The sequence below is a fragment of the Bos indicus genome, chromosome 20 (assembly GCF_029378745.1).
Source record: "Bos indicus isolate NIAB-ARS_2022 breed Sahiwal x Tharparkar chromosome 20, NIAB-ARS_B.indTharparkar_mat_pri_1.0, whole genome shotgun sequence".
NCBI classification, from domain to species: domain Eukaryota; kingdom Metazoa; phylum Chordata; class Mammalia; order Artiodactyla; family Bovidae; genus Bos; species Bos indicus.
The window spans coordinates 56,663,223-56,686,129 of NC_091779.1; the positions used below are offsets into that span (position 1 = coordinate 56,663,223).

Here is a 22,907-nt window from a genome sequence, read left to right on the forward strand (position 1 = left end):
TGAAAGTGAAGTTGCTCAGTCCTGTCCGACTGTTAGCGACCTCATGGACTGCAGCCTACCAGGCTCCTCCGTCCATGGGATTTTCCAGGCAAGAGTACTGGAGTGGGGTGCCATTGCCTTCTCCGAAGACTGCATTATAGCTTTACAGAACTCTGTGGGATATTATCGTCAACAAACAACATTGTAACAGTGGGAGACTGGAAGGATGCAGTGCTGCATGCAGCATTTGTAGAGGAGATGGAGTCTATTGTAAAATTCATAGGTTGGAGGAGAACCACCATCATTAGTTCATGTACATTGAAAGTTTTTCCCCTAATATTTTATAATCAAGAGATAATCACTATCAGATTTTCTATTGTTCAAATAGCTTCCTTTGGGGCTAAAAGATGTCATCCTTGAAATCACTAATTCTTGTCAGAGTTAGGAACTTGAATCTGGAACAAGGAAAGTAGCTTGCTTACACAGAAATGATATAACATGAAAATCTCCTCTGACATTTCTTATGTAATGTCCTTTTCTATATCTTGGAGATCTCATCTCCTCACATGGCTTCAACAGTCACATAAGTCTTTTTCCTCACTTGATGCATGCCTTGATTGCACATTATTTCATGTGCTGAGGAAATCCAAATAGCAGTCTCCAGTCTTCTCTCCCGAGTGCAGGATATATACAAGTGCCTATCAGATCTCACATTTCACCTTTGTTGTTGTTCAGTCGCTCAGTCGTGTCCGACTCTTTGTGACCCCATGAATCGCAGCATGCCAGGCCTCCCTGTCCATCACCAACTCCCGGAGTTCACTCAAACTCATGTCCATTGAGTAGGTGATGCCATCCAGCCATCTCATCCTCTGTCATGCCCTTCTCCTCCTGCCCCTAATCCCTCCCAGCATCAGAGTCTTTTCCAATGAGTCAACTCTTCACATGAGGTGGCCAGAGTATTGGAGTTTCAGCTTCAGCATCAGTCCTTCCAATGAACACCCAGGACTGATCTCCTTTAGGATGGACTGGTTGGATCTTCTTGCAGTCCAAGGGACTCTCAAGAGTCTTCTCCAACACCACAGTTCAAAAGCATCAATTCGTCAGCGCTCAGCTTTCTTCACAGTCCAACTCTCACATCCATACATGGACAGTGGAAAAACCATAGCCTTGACTAGACGGACCTTTGTTGGCAAAGTAATGTCTCTGCTTTTCAATATGCTATCTAGGTTGGTCATGACTTTCCTTCCAACGAGTGAGCCTCATTAATTCACAACAGCAAGCATAGTAACTTCCTAGTCCACTACTGGGACCTCATCTTAGTGAGGGACATACTATTCACACAGCCCCCTGAGCAGGAAGCCTTAGAATCATCTAGACTCCTTCCTCTTTCTCACTCCAGATGTTAAATCAGTCACTGTGTCCCTTGGATTCTGCCCCTGTATCCGTAAGTATTCCTTTTCCTGTACTCCATTGTTTCTAATTTGAACCAGGTCCTCATTGTCTTGCACTACACTATTGCAATGTTTGATGAACAGATCTACCCTCTCTCCAATGCATGACTGGAGTATATTTGCACAGTTAAAATTTGATCATGTTTGCAATCAATCAGATTTGATCATGTTTGCAATCATGTTTGCAATCCTTCCTGTTTTGGAAGATAAAATCCTAAGGAGCATGCCACATTCACTTTGTGATCTCTGACCTGCTGTCCCAGCCCCATTGCTTTTTGGTTCGATATGGAGGAACCTCTTACAGTTCTTTACATGCCAGCTTTCTCATTTCTCTGCCTTTGGCCATGCTGGCTTCCTGGCTTCCTTGGCTACTTCTGCATGCATCCAGACTGAGTTGGGGGCTTCTTGCCTGGGAATGAGAGAAGAGAAAGTAGATACAGCAAATTTATGTGAAAGAGAAAATAGGAAAATGAGGCGGACTACTAGGATCATTTCAGGTCAGCAGAGGGTAACTGTGGCAGAGCATGGTAAAACCTATCAGAACTCTCAGTCCCCTCAGCTTCATGCCTAGCTTAGGAAAGAATGACAAACATTGGTGTTTTGAATTAGATTTCTAATTTAGTTTTATCTATTTCCGCAACCCAATTTTTAAGATTTTAATGATTGTCATATCATTTAGTGATGGGGTCAATCTCTAAAACCAGTGAGTTACTCTTAAAATCAAAGAATAAAGACAAAAACCATATTCTGAACCCTAATCCATTTTGGAAAATTGATATTATGTTTCCTTAATTATTTGGTAGAATTCATGAATGAAGTTATCTAGAGATTTCTTTGGGAAGGTTTCTGAATAAAAATACATGTCTTTATTATGGGGCTACTTGGATTTTCTTTCCTCTTATGTCAGTTTTAGTAATTTGTGTCTTTCAAGGAATTTGCCTTTTACATTGTTGAATTCAGTGATATAAAGTGATTCATAAATGTCATTATTCCTTTAATGTCTATGGATCATCCCTGATGTTCTCTCTTTTTCTTGGTAATTTGTGCTTTCTCTGTTTGTGTCTTAGTTAAGGTAGGTGTTATTGATTTTGTTAACATTTCAATGAACCAAATTTTGATTTCAGGATTTTCTTTATTATTCATCATTTTTCTATTTCATTAGTATCCACTCTTACCAGTACTGTTTCCTTCCTTCTGCTTATCTTGGGTTTAGACTTCATTCCCTAGATTCCTAAGGTGAAAGCAATAATGATTGATTTTAATTCTTTTCTGTTTTTTATATATGCACACATGCTAAGTCGCTTCAGTTGTGTCCGATTCTTTGCAACCCTATAGACTGTAGCCCACCAGGCTCTTTTGTCCATGGGTTTCTCCAGGCAAGAATATTGGACTGAGTTGCCATGCCCTCCTCTGGGGGATCTTCCTGACCCAGGGGTCGAGCAATGTCTCCTGAGGCTCCAGCATTGCGCATGGATTCTTTACCACTGAGCCACCAGGGAAACCATACAGAGCTATATAATTTCTGCCAAACACTGGATCCCCCAAATTTGGATAGTGATAATTTTATTATCATTCATTTGATAATACATTCTAAAGTTTTCCTTGAACCATGGGTTAAGACATGGCTTTCTTAATTTCCAAATATTTGGGAGTCTTCTGATGTCTGTATTTTGATCATTTTGTGATTTAATTTCTTTGTTGTTAAGAATGTACCCTGTATGATTTCAATTTTATAAATTTTCTTATAGTTTGTTTTGTGACTTAGCATATGGTCTTTATGATGAATTCTGCATGATCACTCTGGAAAAGACATGTGTTGTGTTTGTTGTGTTATTGATTATGCTATTCAAGTCTTCTATATCCACACAGAGCATTTTGTATACTTATTCTATCACTGAGAAAGGAGTACTGATATCTAAAACTTCAGTTATAGCATTTCCTATTTCTCCTTTCTGTTACATTAGTTTATTTCTTTGTGCATTTTGAATTTCTCTGATTAGGTATATACACATTTATTATTTTAATGTCTTCTTGATGACCATGTTTTTTATTATAGCATGTCCCTCTTTATCTCTAAAAACATTTTTGTCCTGAAGTATAATTTGTTTGAGATTAATATAGCTTACTCAACAGTCATTTGATGAAAATTTAAGAGATATACCTTCTTCTGTGCTTTTCTCTCTTATAAACCATATATTCATTAAAAAAAATTCAGTCTGATAATCCTTTACTTTTAATTAAAGTCCAGTGTCAATTCATGGACTTACCAAATAATCAGTTGTATTTAAATATGTCATCTTGTATTTGCTATGTTTTTATCCCATTAGATCTTTGTCTTTTTTTCCCTTCTTTCTTGCTTTCTTTTGGATTAAGAGTTTTTAAGGATTCCATTTTATGTCTTCTACTGTTTTGTCAGCTATGCCTCTTTCCTTCTCTTTTTTTTTGATATATAAAATTACAAGTATTTACATATAAATGCTCATAATAGTATACTTTCATTTTTCTCTGAAATTAAGCAAAAAGAGAAAATAATTTATATTTATTTACATATTTAGTTTTTTTGGCACTCTCCTTTCTTTGTGTAGACCAAATTTCCATCTGGAATCCTTTTTCATTTAGTCTGAAGAACTTCTCTTAATATATCTTGTAGTGTTTGCCTGCTGGTGACAGATTCTCTCAGTATTTGTTTGCCTAAAAATGTCTTTATTTTTCCTTCATGTTTGGGGGATATTTTTACAAGATTTTAGGTTTAGTTTTTCCTTTCAGTACTTTAAAGATGTCAATCTAATGTAGTCTGACATACATTGCTTCTAATGAGGTTAACAATGGCTCTTTTCTTTTTTTCTGATTTCTTTAAATTTTTTCTTTTTATGCCATTATCTATTTTGGACAAGGCTTTTTCAAACACTCAAAGATTCATGAGATTTATATCATTTTGCTAAAAATAAACAATTTACATTTCTGTTAACTGACTTTTCTTTTGGTTCTGCATCATATTTTGCTGTTTCTTCACAATGTCTAGTAATGTTTTGTTATATACTGAATACTGTGGGTGCTATGTTGCCAAACAGCTGGCTTTTACACTCTTCTTTAGTAAAATATTGAATTTTGTTCCAGCAGACAGATAATTAATTTTCTTAAGCTTTACTCATTCAAGGACAATTTTTATGCTTTGTTAAGGACCACTGAACCAGACGGAGAAGGCAATGGCATCCCACTCCAGTACTCTTGCCTGGAAAATCCAATGGATGGAGGAGCCTGGTAGGCTGCAGTCCATGGGGTCGCAAAGAATCGGACACGACTGAGCGACTTCACTTTCACTTTTCACTTTCATGCATTGGAGAAGGAAATGGCAACCCACTCCAGTGTTCTTGCCTGGAGAATCCCAGGGAGGGGGGAGCCTGGTGGGCTGCCTTCTCTGGGGTCGCGAAGAGTCGGACATGACTGAAGCGACTTAGCAGCAGCAGCAGCAGTGAACCAGTGAAGTTGCTCAGTCATGTCCGACTCTTCTCCAACCCACGGACTATAGCCCACCAGGCTCCTCCATCCATGGAATTTTTCAGGCAAGAGTACTGGAGTGGGTTGCCATTTCCTTCCCAGGGAATCTTCCTGACCTGGAGATCGAACCCAGGTCTCCCGCATGGCATACAGACTCTTTACTGTCTGAGCTACCAGGGAAGCCCTTGTTGAGGACAACTTACAATAGTTTCTACTGTGAAATGAGATTAGCATGACCTTCTCTGGGTATCCACTGAATGTAAGGGATATTTAATGAGATGTCTCTACTCTGATTGTCAGTACTCAAGTGTATCCCAGACTAGGTGAGGTCTAATAGTTTTTCAACTCAAATTTCCTCAGTAACTTCTCTATCTTCGATAGCTGTTTTTTACCCTGTCTTAAGAATTCTGCCCTATGCATACAGTTTTGTCTCGCATCCAAGAATAAAGGTAACCACACGCAGCATTCTGGAGCTTTATTTCTGTATGACTCTCTTTTCTTCTTTCTTGCCCCATAATTTCCAACCACCTCTTAAGCCCAGAGCTATGATATCTTCCTTTTCCGCCCAGTGAGACCCTTGCACTCTATTGCGACTCCCTGCCTCCAAATGCCTCCAAGGAGACAGCTGGTATTAACTATGATGCTTGGCTGAAGGCTCCCTGACTCCCCTGGGGGACCAATGGATCTGTGTTGCCTGTTGTCTAACATCTAAAAATAATCACTTCCTATATTTTGTTCCGTTTTATAGTTTTCTATGATGAGAAGATCAGTCTGGTACAAGTTATTTTGTTATGGCCACAAGCAGGAGACCTCTAACATGTTTTGAAATATCACTGGTGAGGTTATAGCTCAGCCAGTTTTGCGAGTTTTAAAAATTCATTTGTCTTATGAATATTCCATGAAGAACAGGTTTTTTCCCCCTACTTTAACAATATTGACTAGACTTCCCCAAGTCCTGAGGAGTAACATTTTTGCTGTATAAACCTTAGATAGCCTTCCAAGGTTTGCCATTTCAAAACTGAAATGGCAAAAAAAAAAAAAAAAAAAGAAAGAAATGATCAAAAGTATACAAGCAATTTTATACATCCCAGTGCAATTTTTTGAAATTTATCTTTGACTGTGTTGGGTCTTCACTGCTGCTTGGCCTTTTCTCTAGCTGCAGTGAGGGGGCGGGGGGCTCAGGCACTAGGCTTCACAGGCTTCAGTAGTTGTGCTTCCCAGGCTCTAGAGCACAGGCTGAATAGTTGTGGTGCAAGGGCTTAATTGCTCCAAGGAATGTGGGATCTTCCTGACCCAGGACTTAAACCCATGGCTCCTGCATTATCAGGTGGATTCTTTACTACTGAGCCACGAGGAAACCCCCCAGTGCAATCTTAATGTTGTTTTATAAAAGGCAGAGGGAGGTTTATTTTTGAGCTTGAAATGGTTGCCAAGTTTCAAAGAGCAGTAGACTACACATCAGAAGATACTGTATCTTGTGCTGGTTTTATCACTTTCTAATCATGTGATCTTGGTAAAGGTGACAGTTTTCTCATCTGTGAAATTATTTCTGGTTTATCTGCCTCATGAGATTAACATGTGGCTTAGATGTAATTAAATAGATCAGAAAGGACATTGCAGATGGTAAAACACCATATAAATAAGGTGCATTCATCCTCATACCTTGAGAAAGGTGAGATAAATTTATGGTTAAAGAGAATAATTTCAAGTGCAAAACTCTCAAAGCAAGAAGGAGGTCAATAATGGAATGAAAATAAGAACTTAGAGGGGATAACTTATTCATTTTTTTATTTGCAGTAATTTCATTGAAAGTCACATGTTTTTAGAAGCAAAGCAAATTTCACTCAACTCAGTCAAAATGAGTTTAAATGTGATACTGTAAACAAAAGTGGTGTCCATCTGCTTGCTGCTCAAAAGCCAATAAAGAGGCAAGGATGGTGGAAAAGAAAGTTTGCTTTATCTCTAATGCCAGAAACTTGGGGCAGAAATTGGGGAAAAGACTTCTGTCCAAAGGCTGACTCCTCTTCCCACTGACAATCAGTGGGCAAGAGATTTTATGGACAGAGGAAGGGGGCTACATGAGGAAACATCACAGTCAGCTCTAGCAGTCATCTTGAAATGGGTCGTCTTGAAAGTGGATGTTGATTAGACTAAACCAGTCCCCCTTTGCCTTTGATGTGGTGGTCCATACGATGTGAGGCAGTTTTGGGTAGGAAGAAATGAAGGGAGTCCGAGGGTTGCTATTATTTTTCTTTATCCTAAGAAATGGACCTGGTGCATCTGTTGGCCTGGTTTCTGCCTCTCAAGGAAAACCTCTCAGGATGTAGCATCCATCTTGGGATTCTGAAACCACAGGTGTGAAAGTAAATGCCAGCAACTCAGTAGGGGCCACAGCGGGGAAAGAGTGAGGTGCCCAGGCTGCAAGCCAGCCTGGAACTGTGAGCCGCTGCCTACTTTTCATGCCACAGATTATGCCTGCCATGGACTGAATTATGTCTCCTCTCCAGATTCATTTGTTGAAGCTCCAACTTTCAGTGTGACTATTTTTGGAGATAAGATCTTCAGGAGAAAATTAAGGTTACATGAGTTCATAAGGGTGGGGCCCTAAGCTGATAGACTGGTGGTCTTATAAGAGGAGGAGGAGAGAGAGAGATCTCTTATTTACTCTATCACATGCACAGAGGAATTTCGTGTGAAGACATAGTGAGAAGATGGTCATAATCAAGCCAGAAAGAGAAACTCCACCAGGAACTAAGTTAGCTGGCACCTTGATCTGGGACTGCTAGCCTCCAGAAATTTTAGAAAATAAATTTCCAAGTGACTCGATCTAAAATATTTTCTTATGGCAGCCTAAGTTGACTAATACAAGACCCTATATATTGTTGAGCAAGAGAGAGAAGGATGGAGAAAAGGAAACATGAAGAAGGAAGGAAGGAGGGAATGAAGGCAGGGAAGACAAGTCAAAATTAGGAAAGAGTGATGTGGAAAACAGGGAAGCTATGTTATGTTCAAAGGATGAAATGGCTGAGAATCTCTAAATACTTACAAAGTACAAGTTCTATAAGGCTTGAAATAATTTCAGAAGATCATTGGCAACCCCAACAACTCAAATGATGTGGGTAATAATAAGATGGTGCTAGAACAAGGAATGAGTAGGAATTGGGCAAGGGAAACCAAATATTGACATTTTCTAAAAGGTTGATTGAAAAGGGAAGGTATCTAAAGAGACAAAAGGGCCAGGAAGAGTTAATCTTTAGAATGGGAAAGTCTTTTTAAAATTTTGTAGGCAGAGGATCAAGAGTCAGGAAAGAGGAAGAGACTGAAGATATAGAAAAGAGAGAATTATTTCTGGAGAATGTCTCTGAGAAGATGGGGAAAGTGTTAGGCTGAAGAAGAAAGATGTGAAGATTTTGATTTGAAGCAGAGAATACACAGTATTCTGAGATGGTGGAGAGGAGAGAAGAAGTGAGGAGTATGCTTATACAAATTAGAGGAAGGAATGGACGGCAGAAGTCAGAGAGGTGATACTATTCTTTGCCCTTAAGTAGGAGAGAATTTTGTTTGCAGAGAATGAAGGGGGCGGATGTTGGCATGGAATCAGGAGTGGCCACATTCTACATCCTCAGACATGCTCAAGCAGCTGCCTCATGGCTGACTGAAGAGTGGAATTAGCCCAGGAATGTGACCCTGTTAAGTCATGCATTTCTTCACATCCAAGTGAATGATAGGCTGCTGGAATCGCTGCTATAATTAGGTTAAAGTAAGTGCCACGGGGCCTTATCAAGATTTGCAGTGATCCCAGGAGATAAGTAACAGCATCAGTTACAAAAGTAAAAAATGAATTAATACATTAGGGATAAAAATGCAATTTTTGCAAAATTAAAAATGCATTGTATCTCTAGGGTTTGATGTCTTGTGATATCTTGTGGCTTGATTCTATCAGCCTAGTACCTGTGGAGTAATGAGCAATGTTTTGTTTGTTTGTTTTTAAATTAAATACATGGATGGTCATTTGAACATGATGTGTATGTTCCCAGGCTTCTGGCTCACGTAGACCATTTGCCTTGGCGAAAGCAGGATCTTGTCAATCCTGGTAGCACATTTAGGAAAAACAGGCAACATGGTGGTCATTAAAGAAATTTTGGACTAACTGATTGAAATATTAAAAAGTGAACATAAGAGCTAGGCATGATATTATTAGCTATTATTTTCTACTGATTTAAAGGGGGATTCCCTGATGGCTCAATTGGTAAAGAATACGCCTGCAATGCAGGAGACCCTGGTTCAATTCCTGGGTTGGGAAGATCTGCTGGAGAAGGGATAGGCTATCCACTCCAGCATTCTAGCCTGGAGAATTCCATGGACTCTATAGTTTACGAGGTCGCAAAGAATTGGACACAACTGGGTGACTTTCACTCTCATTCTACTGATTTAAGGAGCAACAACAACCCAGTTGGACCTTTCTTTTTGTACACCTTGTACTTCATTGGTTGTCTGTTGCCAAGTGAGGAATCACATCCAGGCAATAAAAATGACTGTATTATTTTCTCTCATTGTTCTGGGTGTTGACTGGGCTCAGTTAGGCAGTGTTTGCCTGGGACTGGGGACTCCTCATGCTGTTGTAGCAGGTGATGTTTGGGGCTAGAGTTACTCTGTGAGTCAGCTACTCATATATCAGGAGGTTGATGCTGGCTACTGGCTGGGACCTCAACAGGAGCTTTAGCCAGACAGTTATACCTGGCTTCTGTGTGGTCTTGCCATTTCCTCATAGCAAGGTGGCTAAGTTCCAGAACAAGTGTCCCAGGAGAACCAAGTGAAATCCATATAGACTTTCATGTCCTAACCTTGGAAGTTCCACAGCATCAATTCTGGTGTTGTCAGGTTCTAGGGGAGAAAAATAAACACATATCTCTCTACTAGGAGTGACAGCATGCCATAGGAAGAAGAAGAGTGGGTTGAGAGCTCTTGTTGCAGTCATCTTGGAAAGAATAATCTGCATAGAGCTTGACTGACAGCACGGCACTCTGTCTAGACTACAGCTCAAGGCAAACACCTTATATCTCTTCCAACCCCACTGTGCCTTTTGGAGATGTTATCTTTGGGGGCTTACTAAGGGTGCCTTCTAGGGCCATAAATGGTACTTATATATGTCATCTGACAAGTTAAATCTGGGATTATTTCTTGTCAGAGACTTTTTAAAGTAGAATTAAAGTTGTAGGGCAGTTTCAGGTTCACAGTAAAATTGAGTAGAGATTTCTCATGCAAATTCTCCCCTGACACAAGTACAATCTCCCCTTATAATCAAATTCTGCATTAGAGTAATACATTTGTTACAACAGGTGAATATACATGGATGCACAGTCACCCAGAATCCACAGTTTACATTGGGATCACTCCAGGTGTTGTGTATTCTATGGGTATGACATGTTTCCCACATTATAATACCACACAGAATAGTTTCACTGCTTATTCTTTCTTCCCTCCCTCCAACCCTTGCCAACCACTCAGACTTTTTATTAAAATGCACTGGTCTTCTTCATTGTACATTGTTAGCGGAATTACATTTTCTTTAAAAGATTCTGAACACATTGTTCTCCTGATCAACAACCTCCAGTGGATTTTCCCACTGTGTGTAGACTAATTTGAAATGATTCATTTTTTATTTTTTTGGATCCCATGTTAAATAGTTAAATTAAAGGAAAATTAGTGGTTTGACAAAGAGTGGACACTCAAAAGCAAGATTTGAGGATTACAAAATGTAGTAAAATGATATTTTTCTTCATTTTCCATCTTTCCTCTTCTGGCTGACCTCCTTCTTAGAATATATTGCACATCTAGTTTCATTCTCAGGTCCTGGCTCAAAGGAGCTAAATTAGCAGAAAGATGCCTTTGGTAAAACTAAAAAAGAGAGACACTTCAAACAATAACACCCTATGGTTGTGCTAAAAGATTTGTCTTCTAGATCCTTCATCTTGAAGCTCAGACAAGGAAAGACCATCCTTTCTATCATTGCCTCCAAAATATGGTCCTGCCCCAGATTTACCAAGACTGGAAATTTGATTATTTCAAATACCTAACAGTTTTGACTGAAGACAGAGAGTAGAAAAACTAAGATTCTTTAGAGGAGACAAAGAAATTGAGGGACCTAGAACAAGGGTCCATAAACTACAACCAATGGTCCAAATCTAGCCTGCCATCTGCTTTTAAAATAAAGTTTTATTGGCCACACCATTCACTCACCTATTGCTTATGAGTGCTTTCAGCTATGATAAAGAACGTTTGACATGTGAAACTTAAAATATTTACCATCTGTCCTTTTTCAGAAAATGTTTGCTGGCCCCTGATCCAGAAAATCATACTGAAGAGAAAAGGTACCAGTAGCTAAAGAGGAGAGACTGACTTGGGACCCTCTGAGATAGACTTATTGAAGGATGAAGCATTGTCAAGGGAAATACATGAATTGTTTGGCATCATTTTCTGGATTCTGGATAGTGTCATGGCAGTATGACACATTCTGGAAAGGGAATATATATTTATGTACTTCCAATAGTAATGCTCAAAATTCTCCAAGCCAGGCTTCAGCAATATGTGAACCGTGAACTTCCTGATGTTCAAGCTGGTTTTAGAAAAGGCAGAGGAACCAGAGATCAAATTGCCAACATCCGCTGGATCATAGAAAAAGCAAGAGAGTTCCAGAAAAACATCTATTTCTGCTTTATTGACTATGCCAAAGCCTTTGACTGTGTGGATCACAATCAACTGTGGAAAATTCTGAAAGACATGGGAATACCAGACCACCTGATCTGCCTCTTGAGAAATTTGTATGCAGATCAGGAAGCAACAGTTAGAACTGGACATGGAACAACAGACTGGTTCCAAATAGGAAAAGGAGTTCGTCAAGGCTGTATATTGTTACCCTGTTTATTTAACTTATATGCAGAGTACATCATGAGAAATGCTGGACTGGAAGAAACACAAGCTGGAATCAAGATTGCAGGGGAGAAATATCAATAACCTCAGATATGCAGATGCCACCACCCTTATGGCAGAAAGTGAAGAGGAACTCAAAAGCCTCTGGATGAAAGTGGAAGTGGAGAGTGAAAAAGTTGGCTTAAAGCTCAACATTCAGAAGACGAAGATCATGGCATCCGGTCCCACCACTTCATGGGAAATAGATGGGGAAACAGTGGAAACAGTGTCAGACTTTATTTTTCTGGGCTCCAAAATCACTGCAGATGGTGACTGCAGCCATGAAATTAAAAGACACTTACTCCTTGGAAGGAAAGTTATGACCAACCTAGATAGCATATTCAAAAGCAGAGACATTACTTTGCCAACAAAGGTTCGTCTAGTCAAGGCTATGGTTTTTCCTGTGGTCATGTATGGATGTGAGAGTTGGACTGTGAAGAAGGCTGAGCACTGAAGAATTGATGCTTTTGAACTGTGGTGTTGGAGAAGACTCTTGAGAGTCCCTTGGACTGCAAGGAGATCCAGCCAGTCCATTCTGAAGGAGATCAGCCCTGGGATTTCTTTGGAAGGAATGATGCTCAAGCTGAAACTCCAGTACTTTGGCCACCTCATGTGAAGAGTTGACTCATTGGAAAAGACCCTGATGCTGGGAGGGATTGGGGGCAGGAGGAGAAGGGGACAACAGAGGATGAGATGGCTGGATGGCATCACTGACTCGATGGATGTGAGACTGAGTGACCTCCGGGAGTTGGTGCTAGACAGGGAGGCCTGGCGTGCTTCGATTCATGAGGTCGCAAAGAGTCGGACATGACTGAGCGACTGATCTGATCTGATCTGATCTGAATAGTGACAAAAAAAATTACAAAAAGATAAGTCATCCCACCTTTTTATAGTTTTATCTCCCACTTCCTCTCGTCACATCCTTTGCACATCCCTCATGGTAGCCTTCTTAGAATGAAATCTGAGCCCTTATATTGCTGGGACTTGGTGCAAGTTCCTTCTTGGGTCTGTAACACTCTTTTACTTTGTTGAAGATCTTGGAACTTCAACTGAATGTCAAAAGGCTTTCCCAGATACCCACATTCCTACCACCCTCAAAGAGTTTGAGCTTCCTTTGCACCACTTCACATAAGTCAGTTTGTACCAGATTATTAGAACATGTCATTGTCTTTTCAACAAGATGTTGGCAACTGGAAGGCAGAAATAGGACTTTTAGTTCGCTTTCAGTGTTCAGTTTGATCTTAACAACTCTTCTAATCCCAGTCTTCTCATTAGTACAGTGCTTTATAGATTTTAAGTATTTATTGAGTTGAACATGAGGGCTTTGAAAACAGAAACTTTGTAGTTTCATTACTTTTCTTGTAAAAACCTAAAGATATTGTACTTTGGCTCAATAATATTTTGTGTAGCTGTTACAGAAATTAGAAAATATTTACTGTCTTGAACATGAGGGCTTTGAAAACAAAACTTTGTAGAAATCTAAAGAAATTCCCCTTCTTGTAGAAATCTAAAGAAAGAGTATTTTGGCTCGAGATTATTTTGTGTTTTCTTGAAAACAACAACTTCTCTTAAAAGTACTCCAGAGACCTAAAGTTTATCATTTAATGAAGAAAAGGAACCCATATTCTCAAAGCAATGGGCTAAATGGAGATTACACCTGGAGGAGGAAGCCACTGGAGAAGTAGAAGCAACTGCCCTCCCATCTTCTAAGCCAAGAGGAGACCAGCTCTGTGATTCCTTCAGCCAAGACTAAACCAGATGGAAGGCTGAGTCCAGGAAACTTGAATGGGATTTTTCTATCCCAGCAAGTACATTTTGTGCTAAGAGGAGAGAGAGGACTAATTTTGTGCTGTAAAAAAAAAAAAAAAAAGGACGCCATTCAAATATAAACTAATTTCTCTCTTCAATGGTGGCTGCCGTCTTTCCCAGACTGATGTCATCATTATGGTCTCTCTGGGATTTTAACTGGCACAGGAGAAAGTGACTAATGCAACTGTATCAAAATGTTTTTTAAAAACATCATTTTAGACCTGGACAAATGATAGAAAATTTAAGTCCAAGAATATTTTTTCTTAATAAGATTACAGAAAAATAAAATAAGGAAATTATATCACAAAATGTGTTTCTACTGACTTGTAGAGTCTTTGTTGTTCTACACATCACATGTGTGTGCATGTATGTGCTCAGTCATGTCTGACTCTGTGTGACCCCATGGACTGCAGCGCTCCAGAGTCCTCTGTCCATGGGATTCTCCAGGCAAGAATACTGGAGTGGGCTGCCATTTCCTTCTACAGGAGATCTTCCCAGCTCAGGGAGCAAATCCACATCTTTTTTGTCTCCTGCATTGGCAGACAAATTCTTTACCACTGTGCCATTTGGGAAACCCTATATGCCAGATTGCAGGGAGAAATATCAATAACCTCAGATATGCAGATGACACCACCCTTATGGCAGAAAGTGAAGAGGAACTCAAAAGCCTCTGGATGAAAGTGGAAGTGGAGAGTGAAAAAGTTGGCTTAAAGCTCAACATTCAGAAAACGAAGATCATGGCATCCGGTCCCATCACTTCATGGGAAATAGATGGGGAAACAGTGGAAACAGTGTCAGACTTTATTTTTCTGGGCTCCAAAATCACTGCAGATGGTGACTGCAGCCATGAAATTAAAAGACACTTACTCCTTGGAAGGAAAGTTATGACCAACCTAGATAGCATATGCAAAAGCAGAGACATTACTTTGCCAACAAAGGTTCGTCTAGTCAAGGCTATGGTTTTTCCTGTGATCATGTATGGATGTGAGAGTTGGACTGTGAAGAAGGCTGAGTGCCGAAGAATTGATGCTTTTGAACTGTGGTGTTGGAGAAGACTCTTGAGAGTCCCTTGGACTGCAAGGAGATCCAACCAGCCCATTCTGAAGGAGATCAGCCCTGGGATTTCTTTGGAAGGAATGATGCTAAAGCTGAAACTCCAGTACTTTGGCCACCGCATACAAAGAGTTGACTCATTGGAAAAGACCCTGATGCTGGGAGGGACTGGGGGCAGGAGGAGAAGGGGATGACAGAGGATGAGATGGCTGGATGGCATCACTGACTCAATGGACATGAGTCTGAGTGAACTCCAGGAGTTGGTGATGGACAGGGAGGCCTGGCGTGCTGCGATTCATGAGGTCGCAAAGAGTCGGACATGACTGAGCGACTGATCTGATCTGATCTGATATGCCATATAGTTTATTGTTATCTCTAGATTTTAAGCTAATACTGGATCAGTCAGTAAAGACTAAAATGAGAAGAGGACTCAGAAGGATGGATATGAGAAGGACATTCTTGACAAAAGTAGTTGTAGTAGCAACAACAAGGGCACACTGCATTGTTCTTTATTTTTTTGAAAAAAGTGGGCAAATAGATTTTACTTTAGAAAGGTTTAATATTTAATGTAAATTTACTTATAATGCTTGGGAGAATGTTTCTTTAATAAAAAATATTTTTTCTTAAGAGTCTACTATTTTAATATTGTTTATTCCCATCACTGATTGAGTCTTAGAATATCCTCTATTATTACTCCAAAAATTATAATGCTTATTTGGGTTATAAATAAGCCAAAAATTATAATGCTTGTTTTGATGTATAGAAAAAAGAGAAAAGAGCATGGTGTATGCAAAAATAAGGCCCTGAATAGTACTCAGTTGAAGAACATCATATTGGTGTATAAATCAGAGTTCCTGGCTTGGTTCAATGAAGGTAAAGCTCAGTATCTGGGTCACAGCCAAATACTCTTTGGGAGCCACGGAGCACAGGCACTAAATTTTCCTTTACTCAAATACAAACCTGCTGCCCAGTGTTAAGCAATCTTCACTGAATTGATGTTCTTCCTCTCAACTTATTTTACTTAATCATATTTATTAGGGAAGCTTAGCACATCAAAAGCACATTTGAAAATAAGCCCATGATTAACCTTAGGGCAAAAAGTTAATGCAATGTATATTGCCAAGTTCATTAACTATCTTCTTGATGGGCTAACAGCTGTGTAATGAAGACAGTAGCCATCAATTAAATGAACAGTAATCTTGAGACAGGAGTTTTCAGCAGGGAAGTCAGCTAGGTTATGGGCATTGAGAGGCAACCACGGAATGGGCATATTTCCAAATGTTTTATGCCTTATGAGTTAGTGTTTGTGAAAAGCCTATGCAAATTGGTCCACTGGGAAAGTCAAAAGACATTTACATGGTTTGGGTGGATTTTAATAAAAACTGATTTTTAGAATAGCATGAAGCATATCATATAATTACAGACTCACATTCAAAAGTTGTTATTTATTTAAGGTATAAGCAGATGTACATAATAAAACATAAAACATTAGTTTGCAATTATCCCTACCCCTTTATACAATAGAAAGATGCCATTAAACAAGTGCAATTTTAATAGAGACAGATAAAACTCATATAAAATTAGTATGTCTTGATGAAGTAGTTAGACACTATTTTGGGGACAAGAGTTGACTAACACTTCAAAGTAAGAAAGAAATGCTCTTGAGTCTTATCTTTAACTAAGATGTATTATAACATTGCTTCTCTAGCATAGGGGTTGCTGTTGCTCAGTCATTAAGTTGTGTCCGACTCTTTGCAACCCTATGGACTGCAGCACACCAGGCCTTCTTATCCCTCACCATCTCCCGGAGTTTGCCCAAGTTCATGTCCACTGAATTGGTGATGCTATCTAACCATCTCATCCTTTGCCACCCTCTTCTTTTGCCCTCAGTCTTTCCCAGCATCAGGGTCTTTTCCAGTGAGTCAGCAGTTCACATCAGTTGGCTCAAGTATTAGAGCTTCAGCTTCAGCATCAGTCCTTCCAATGGGTATTGAGGTTGATTTCCCTTAGAATTGACCGGTTTTATCTTCTTGCTGTGCTAGGGACTCTCATGAGTCTTCTCCAGCACCACAGTTCGAAAGCATCAGTTTTTTGGTGCTCAGCCTTCTTTATGGTCCAGCTCTCACATCTGTACAGGGCTCCTGGAAAAACCATAGCTTTGACTATAGGGACTTTTGTCAGCAAAGTGATGTCTCTGCTTTTTAATATGTTGTCTAGGTTTGTCATAGCCTTCCTTCCAAGAAGCGAGTGTCTTCCAATTTAATGGCTGCAGTCACAATCCACAGTGATTTTGGAGCCCAAGAAGAGAAAATCTGTCATTGCTTCTACTTTTTCCCCATCTATTTGCCATGAAGTGATGGGACTGAATGCCATCACCTTTGTTTTTTTGAATGTTGAATTTTAAAACAGCTTTTTCACTCTCCTCCTTCACCTTCATCAAGAGGCTTTTTAGTTCCTCCTTTCTTTCTGCCATTAGAATGGTATCTATCATCTGCATATCTGATGCTATTGATATTTCTCCTGCCAGTCTTTATTCCATCTTGAGATTCATCCAGCCCAGCATTTTGCATGAGGCACTCTGTGTAGAAGTTAAATAAGCAGGGTGATGACATACAGCCTTGGCGTACACCTTTCCCAATTTGGAACCAGTCCGTTGTTCCATGTTCGTTTCTAACTGTTGCTGCTTGACCTGCATATACGTTTCTTGGGAGACAAGTAAGATGGTCTGGTGTTTCCCTCTCTTTAAGAATTTTCCACAGTTTTTTGTGATCCACACAGTCAAAGGCTTTGGTATAGTCAATGAAGCAGAAGTAGATGTTTTTCTGGAACTCCCTTTCTTTCTCTATGATCCACCAAATGTTAGCAAGTTGATTTCTGGTTCCTCTGCCTTTTCTAAACCCAGCTTGTACATCTGAAAGTTCTTGGTTCACATACTGTTAAGGCCTAGCTTAGAGAATTTTGAGCATTGCTTTGTTAGCGTGAGAAATGAGTGTAATTGTGCAGCAGTAGTTTGAACATTCTTTGGCATTACCTTTCTTTGGGATTGGAATGAAAACTGACCTTTTCCAGTCCCGTGGCCACTGCTGAGTTTTCAAAATGTGCTGGCATATTGAGTGCAGCACTTCCACAGCATCACTTTTTAGGATTTGAAACAGCTCAGCTGGAATTCCATCTCTCCACTAGCTTTATTGGTAGTCATACTTCCTAAGGCCCACTTGACTTCATACTCCAGATGTCTGGCTCTAGATGAATGATCACACCATCGTTATCTGGGTTATCTAGTCCTTTTTTTGTACTGTTCTTCTGTGTATTCTTGCCACCTCTTCTTAATCTCTTCCACCTCTGTTAAGTCTTTACCATTTCTGTTCTTTACCATGCTCATCCTTGCATGAAATGTTCCTGTGATATCTCCAATTTTCTTGAAGAGAATCTCTAGTCTTTCCCATTCTATTGTTTTCCTCTATGTCTTTGCATTGTTCATTGAAGAAGGCCTTATCTCTCCTTGCTATTCTCTGGGACTCTGCATTTAGTTGGGTATATCTTCAGTTGGGTAGGTGTTGCTGCTGCTGCTGCTGCTGCTGCTGCTGTTGCTGCTAAGTCAACTCAGTCATGTCCGACTCTGTATGACCCCATAGACAGCAGCCCACCAGGCACCCCTGTCCCTGGGATTCTCCAGGCAAGGACACTGGAATGAGTTGCCATTTCCTTCTCCAATGCATCAAAGTGAAAAGTGAAAGTGAAGTCACTCAGTCGTAGGTGTAACCACTCTTAAAACGTATAAAACCAAAAATAAACAAGGGAGACCTTATAACTTAAAACTTTTGCACAGCAAAGGAAATCATTGACAAAATGAAAAGACAACCACTGAATAGGAAAAAATATTTGCAAATGATATGATTAATAAAGAATTAATATCCAGCCTATATAAACTACTCATACAACTTAACGTCAAAAGAGACAAACAATGCAATTAAAAATGGGCAGAATAACTAAACAAACATTTTTCCAAAGAGGAAATGCAGATGGCCAGGAGGCACATGAAAAGGAGCTCAACATCACTAATCATCAGGGAAATGCATATCAAAACCACAATATGATACCGTCTCACACCCATCAGAATGACTATCATCAAAAAGAACACAAATATTGGCAAGAATATGCAGAAATAGGAACTATTATACACAGTTGGTAAGGTATAAATTGGTGAAATCTCTGTGGAAAACAATATGGAAGTTTCTCAAAAACCTAAAAGCAGAACTACTTACCTCCCAGCAATTCCACTCCTGGGTATATATCTGAAAAAAGCAAAAACATGAATTCAAAAAGATACCTGCACTCCAATGTTATAGAAACATTATTTATAAATGCCAAGATACAGAAGCAACCTAAGTGTTTATCAGCAGATAAATAGACATGGGAAATACAGCCAATATTTTATAATAACTATAAATGGCATTATAGCCAATATTTTATAACTATACAGTTATTTTAAAGTTATCTTAAAATAACTTTAAAAACTGTGAATCACTATATTTTACACCTGTAACACATAATATTGTACAGCAACCATGCTGTAATAAAAAAAGCAATATATCAAAGTACCTCTGTCTTATAGAGTTTGCAGAGAAATTGTTCAAATGGTAATAGTATTTGTTAACAGCATGTTCCTGAAGCTTATAGACACCTGCCACAAAGACCACAGAAGACCCTTTCAGTCAGTACGTTTAGAAAACCCAAGAGTTGGTTTGTGTGATGCACTCAGCACAGTTCCTGGAAAAAAGCAAGTGCTCAGGACATTTAGCTATTATCCTAATAAAAATAATGGCATAAACACTGTAGGTTTCCACCCTAAGGAATGGCCCCATAATGATGTTGATTTACTACAACATGAAAATATTATGAGAAGGAAAATAAAAGCGGTAACATTAATATTTTCCTTTGACTTTTCCCAGGGAAAATAAAATTCTATTTAGCCATTTATTGAAATTAAGAAGTTGTATTAAACCTGAGGTCATTTTATCCAGAAGAAATCCAAAGTGTTATTGGAGTCAGAATACTGATTTTATATCAAACTTTGAGAAATTGTCTCTACTGTTCCAGAAATTAAAAAAAAATGTTCTAAAATGCTACACCCCCGGGAAATCTTGGATAGATATAAAGACATTTGCATCCATCAACCACTGTTATTGAGAGCTGGCTTTGAACATGGTAGAGCTGAGCTAGGTGTTAATTTATTCACAATGAGTTAGTGAGTCCTTTCTCTTTTTTAGATGATGAAAAAACTGCGAGAATAAGGAAGCCAAGCTCCTCTCTTTCTGGGAGCTTTTGTTATGATGGGGAGTGGGAGGTTAAGAAGAGACAATATATTAATACAAATAAATAAACAATATCTCATAAACAACGGCAATATACAATAAACAAAAACAAAGAAATGAAATGAAGAAGGTAAATGCAGAGTGACCGTAGGTTTATGTGAAATGAGTAGAGTCGGTGATGATCTTGATGATGAAAGTCAGTGATGACATTTGCACACGTGCATGCTCAGTTGTGGGCTTCCCTGGTAGTGCTAGTGGTAAAGAAGCCCCTGTCAATGCAGGAGACACTTAAGAGATGTAAGAGACTTGGGTTTGATTCCTAGGTTGGGAAGATCCCCTGGAGGAGGGCATGGAAATTCACTCCAGGATTCTTGCTTGGAGGATCCTATGGACAGAGGAGCCTCGTGGGCTATAGTCCATGAGGTCACAAAGAGTCCAACAAGACTGAAACAACTTGGCATGTACACATATGCTCAGTTGTGTCTGACTCTTTGAGACCCCATGGACTTTAGCCAGCCAGGCTCCCCTGTCCATGGAATTTTCCAGGCAAGAATACTGAGGTGAGATGCCATTTCTTACTCCAGGGGATCTGTCCGACCCAGGGATGAAACCTATGTCCCTGTGTCTCTTGCACTGGCAAGTGGATTCTTTTACCACTGAGCCACCTGGGATGCCTGATGACATTTGAGCTGAGACCTGAATGCTGAGAAGGAAGCCAGTGACCATGTTAAGATCTTTGGAAATAATATTCCAGGAGAGAGGTCAGTATGAGGAACAGTCTCCAGAGATGGCTTCTGTCAATTCCTTCCCTTCCTATGGGCAAGCCCCTCCTACTATCCAGAGGCAATCTTCCTTTCCTTCACTGGTGGATGCAAAGATGTGCCCATTCCAGGTGGCACTAGTAGTAAAGAGTCCACCTGCCAATGCAAGAGATGCGTGTTCGATCCCTGGGTCAGGAAGATCCTCTGGAGAAGGAAATGGCAACCCACTCCAGTATTCTTGCCTGGAGAATCCCATGGACAGAGGAGCCTGGTGGGCTACCTCCCATAGAGTCACCCATTCCAAGCCTATTTTTCAAGAAGCTTCGTAGCTTTTGCTTTCCCTCTTTGAAGCCAGCTGCTTTTTACAAAGTTCAACTACTCTGAACCTGCCATGGTGTTTGGAAGCCCAGACTACAAAGAGGGGCTACCCTGAGCACCATCTGGATGAAGACTTCATCAGCTTTCCAGCCCAACCCAGTTGAATGCGACCAAGTGAATATGGACACAATTGATACAGAAGAGAAGAACTACCTAGCTGAGGTCAGTCAGTCCACAGAATTGCAAAAATGAATAAGATGCTGCTATAAGTTACCGCTTGGATAACAAAAGCAATCAAAACAGAATAGCCTCGGGTTTTCTTTATAGGGTGACTAAATTCTCAAAGCTCAGAGTAGTGGGTGATAACATCTCCCTGGGTTCTAAAGTCAGATACTAGAAAATCCCCCACCAGACTTGCTAGGAGGTGCGCAAGTCACTCATACAAGCAGCTTGTTTGAAAAATTGCTCAAGTCATTGAGTGCAACAGGCTCTCAAGTGTGGGAAGAAAATGTAGTGGTACTTCCTTTCTCTTTCTCTGTGGGTAGAAGGGAATCATCTGGTCCTTCCTCTAAGTCACATGCAAGAGGCAGAAATTGAACATTTTTTGTGAGGGTAGAGGGGGGACAGGGGTGTTTGCAAGCAAGGAAAACTGAAATTATATTCCCTCTTTCAGGACTTGCTTATGGAAGTGCAGAGACCAACTTACCATCAAAGAAAAGTAACGGAAGTTTCTGGAGAATCTGAGATTTGGGTGACAAAGAATGGATTGCCCAAGTTTTGGCTGGAAAAGTTTGAAGATAGGAAGCTGGCTAGGGAAGAAACTGACCTTGGCAGAGTCAAAGGAGAGGGAGGAGGGCAAACCAGGGCAGCTCAGTGTGGTACCAGGGTGGGACAGGTCTGGGAGGACCTTCACCCACAGGCTGCCTGTGTGCCTGCCTGTGACAGGAAGATCCCAAGGGTGTGCATGGGATCAGGGAGCAGGGGACACAGGTCTGAATAGCTGCTTCAAGAATGCATGGCTTGTGAACACAGCGAGGGAAGGAGAGGGTAGGAAAGTTGGGAAAGTAGCATTGACATACATACACTGTCATGAGTAAAATAGATAACTGGTGGGAGCTGCATATCACAGGGAGCCCAACCTGGTGCTCTATGATGACCTAGAGGGGTGGGGTGGGGGAGGGGGTAGACTCAAGAGGGAAGGGCTATATCACACACATATATATATATATGTGTAATTATGACTGCTCTGCTTTGCGATACTGCAGAGACCGCACAGCATTGTAAAGCAATTATCCTCCAATTTAAAAAAGAGAGAGAGAATAAAAAAAGACAACAACCAAAAAGGAATGCATGGCTCACATCAGGGAGCAGCGCTGTAAGGAGGTAGCTGTGGTGGGCAGTGATGGGGGTGTCTCTGAAGAACATATGTTGAGCCTGCAAGGAAGAGTGAACACTTGAGTGTCAGCCTTGACAGAGGGTATTTGAAAGCCAGAGATATATCAAGCTAGGGCTACACAGGTCTGTAAACCAGTCATAGCATCCTTCCCGCAAATTCCTCCCCACTGTCCCCAACCAGAGAGGCCAGATGCCACTGCAGGGGAGGAGGTGAAATGAAGTTGGGATGGGGGAGTGGCAAATGAAGGGGAAGGGCTGATTTCTGCAGAGGAACAGATGACTAGGCAGTGTGAACATTGGCAGTGAGAACACATTCTTTATTTGGAAAATGGCTTTCCTGGTGGCTCAGTGGTAAAGCA

The 22,907-nt window shown here is 40.2% G+C and overlaps 1 long non-coding RNA gene across 1 annotated transcript in view; it reads right to left on the reverse strand.

The window, feature by feature from the left end:
- Positions 1–1,062: 1,062 nt before the first annotated feature.
- Positions 1,063–22,907, reverse strand: part of LOC139178025 (uncharacterized) — a 71,337-nt gene continuing 49,492 nt past the window's right edge. The window contains exons 4-5 of the long non-coding RNA XR_011562455.1: positions 19,025–19,054; positions 1,063–1,839 (exon numbers count right to left, since the gene is read on the reverse strand). This is a non-coding gene — a long non-coding RNA (uncharacterized lncRNA). The remainder of the gene's footprint in view (positions 1,840–19,024; positions 19,055–22,907) is intronic.